Here is a 3,936-nt window from a genome sequence, read left to right on the forward strand (position 1 = left end):
TAGTTCTCTCCTTTTTGTCAAATATCCACTTAGGCCTATTCAATTACTTTAGAATTTCAGTTGACAAGCCAAGCTATCTTCCTTATTTCTAGTTCCCCTCCCCCCCAGTAGCACAGCGGTATGTCTGCGGACTTACAACGCTAGAATCCGGGTTTCGATACCCGTGGTGGGCAGAGCACAGATAGCTCATTGTGCAGCTTTGTGCTTAATTACAAACAAACAAACAAACATTACTGAATCCACAAACATCCTGTCAAATATATATAAATATCAGGTGCTTTACTTCTATCTATATATCAAATTTATATTAATATGAAAACATCATAAAAAAGCATCTTAATATGAAACTCATCCAATAAAATAAATTAAATTTACTTCCAAAATCTGAGAGTCGCTACATGCAAGGATCTAACAGTTAAAACATCATTTCATCATTTTCAAATACACGACAGCCTTGAACATTCTGTTTTTTACCTTCAAATTTGCATTTATTCAAACAACCCATGAAACAAAACATCTATACTATTATTCTGCTTGTTTGTATGTACGACTGTTACGCTTTCTGACAGAGAACCTGCTACATAAGTATGCGAAGTTAGAATATTTACCCAAGAAATCCGCGCATGCGCATTATTCACTAGTCGACAAATAGTCTGCCTGCGGCAGAGAGCTGCAAAGCTCAGTGGTGAAGTCGCTACAATTGCTGTATGAAACAAGAAGTAACAACAAAAGGGAGAATGTAAATATAATTAACTAACCATTTTGTACAACAGAATATTAAAAACTTATCAAAGTTTTTAAAAAAGGTTTGACGTTAGGTCACAGAATAACATTATAAGTTTGTTTATCGATAGTATTAAGTACAGTAAAGTTTAGTCCTAACTAAAGGTACTCCTTTGTGATCCAGCACTTTAATACTCACAAGGGTTTGCTGAGACGCCGAATCTATGACAAAGTTTCATCTTTGACCATACAGCTTTCCTGTCACGTAGACACTATGTGTGTTTGCCATTTTACACTTAGCTGTTGGGACTTTCACGATGGGGGTTGGTGGGCGTCCCTCAGCACCAACCACTACTGGTTTCCTGAAGCTGACTTATTGGTGGTATTCTTCTTAGACTGGCTTTTCATATATCCTTGCTCTCCACAGTTCCAACAAGCTTTCTGGGTAGCAGCCTTTCCTGCTGTGGCATCTTCCTGTGTTGAAGTTGCCAACATAGAGCTTTCTTGTGCCCAGGTATATTACAGTGCCAGCAAAGCCCCTCAAACTTCTCTGAAAGCTGCCCTTTTCTGGCCTTGAATCCTGATGACTGTATCAACCTTGGTATCTCTGTGCTGGACTTAATGTAGGATTCGAATTCAAGACCTCTGGCCATTGCATCCTGCACAGTAGAGGGGTGTGCTTGATTTAGTTGTATCTTCAGTTGTGGTCTGTCCAAGGCATCTACGAACTGATCCCCCAGCAACAACTTGAGGACATCGTGTGGCACAGTTGGGTAGGCCTTGTGTGCCATACTTTCCAAATCCTGTGCCAGCTCTTGCAGGCTCTCCCCTTTAGCACGGACTCTCGTCCTAAACCTAGCCCTGTAGACTTCAGACTGATTTTGGGTTCCATACCAGTGCTCTATAGTTGTGTCTGTCGTCTGCTGACACCTGTCCAAGTATTTCCAGTGGTTGTCCCTTCAGGCTTGTTGCCAGATATACTGCTTTCTGCTCCTCTGTCCATCCATTCATCTCTGCCAGTAGCTCAAATTGTGCTCTATATGCTTCCCATGGTGCCTTCCCATCGAATTCCCGTGGCTTCCTTCGTACTAGATCACCCCTATTGCTGACATTCATATCTGGGATGTGACTTCTAATGGGACTGAAGATGTGTGCATTAGGGTTTAGCTGTGAGGTCTGGAAGGGGCTTCCTATTGTCTGAGGCTGATTAGGTCGATGGCTAATATATCCTCCATGTGTAAAAGACAGTAAATCATCATTTAATGTATTTAATTCACTTTGAAATTTACTAAGCTTTTCCATTTGTACTTCTTGTTTCCTTTCTTGTTCCAGTTGCCACTGATGTAGTCTCTCTTCTTGTTCATTTTGTTTCTCCTCCAACCACTGCTGTAGTCTCTCTTCTCGTTTATTTTCTCGTTCTTCTTGTTTCTTTTCTTTTTCCTCCCACAACTGCTGTAATCTCTCGTGTTTATTTTGCTGTTCCAGCTGCCACTGTTGCAGGTTTTCTTGCCACTGCTATAATCTCTCTTCTTGTTTCTTTTCTTGTTCTTCTTGTTTCTTTCTTGTTTATTTTCTCATTCTTCTTGTTTCTTTTGCTGTTCTTGTATTGCTGCCATCAAATCTGCGAAGCTGTAGTTTGATTTGCCACCTCTCGTTTCCATTTTCTTTTCTTTTTTTTTCCGTCCCATTTTCTGACACCAATTTGTTACTATCTGCTCGTTTGATAATTACCGTAAAAATTCTTTGTGAAGAAACTTCAGCGATACAAGTCCTTTCTTAAATAAAACTAGTTTATTTTTTCTCAATACAACTTTGCAATACACTTAATTTCCACCGTCACTTTAACTTAAACACACGCTATAATTCACAACGATTCACGCACTTTATTTACGGTCACTACCGCTTGACTCAATTGTCCGTCTCTGTCTCTGCCTGTCTGCAATTATCTTTATCCCGTCACTTTATTTGCCGGCTTATATACTATAAGAGCGCATGTCTAGCAAACGCTAGGACGTTCGATAGGTTCCTCGATCTTTCTAAAACTCCAGTGCATGCTCCCAGAATCGTGCGACTTCCGCTGTCGTAACAGTATTGTAAAGTTCTGATGACCTATTGAAGAAATATTTAAAATATCATTTTTATAAACAATCTGAACCATTCTTATATAGGCAATTCTACTGCCTGCCTGATAGAACATTTCAGAAAATAATTCTGAAACCCCATTTGTTATTAGATGTTGTGCAAGTGTCATTATTATTTGTTCAACTTTAAATGTCATTAGGAAATTCATGTATAACTGCTAAATGCACTTCTATTTTTTGTACATTGCAAAATACCTTAGTTTGAATACAAAATTAAACTTGCAAATTAAAGAGCAGAATAACTGATATTATTGTTAGTTATATTTTTTATATTGTAATATAGAAATTAACTAGGGGTAGCTTTGGGTCATAGAAGATGATTTTAAGATAGGCATAGAAAGCTCTAAAGAATTAGGGTCAAGTGTTTAAGTAAATTCGAAGCTAGCTTATAAACATGGGATAGTCATTTCAAGAGGAGAGTGAACTGAGAGATAGTAGATGGAGTTGTTTTAAGAAGAAAAAAAGTTGAATCAGTCCCAGAGCATTTGTATGTGTATTAGCTGTCATGCTTGTTCAGTTACTATGTGCAGGTAAGTTCATTTTACATTAATCCTTATATTGTTAGAGAGGTTTGAATGTCATTGTTCAGTAGATCTACAACAGTATACAAGTGTTCAAGTTTGTAGAGATATTAGAGAAGGAAATAAAATAGTTTGTTACAACTTATGTGGAATGGACTTTTATTCAAATAACTTAAAATAATCTACCAATAAAAGAACAACGATAAAACAACATGATATTGTTTTTACCATTATAATTGTTTTTTGTACCTGAAAAACAAGTAAATTAACTCATTTACATACACCAATAGTATTGTATTGAGAAAAATTAATTATATTTGGATTTTACTTCAAGAAAGGCTTTTGCTAATAAAACTAATCCTTATATGATTGGGCAATAATGAAAAGCATCATTAAACTTTGAAATATACATTTTGGCTATTTACATATTGTGTTCTTTGAATCTTAGCACAATTATTGAATAATTTAAGAAACAAACAAATATTTCAAACAAAGGCTGTGTCCCTGTCTATATTATATTGTTGCGTCATCGAGATCACATGACTACAGTG

The sequence above is a fragment of the Limulus polyphemus genome, unplaced genomic scaffold (genome assembly GCF_000517525.1).
Source record: "Limulus polyphemus unplaced genomic scaffold, Limulus_polyphemus-2.1.2 Scaffold35, whole genome shotgun sequence".
NCBI classification, from domain to species: domain Eukaryota; kingdom Metazoa; phylum Arthropoda; class Merostomata; order Xiphosura; family Limulidae; genus Limulus; species Limulus polyphemus.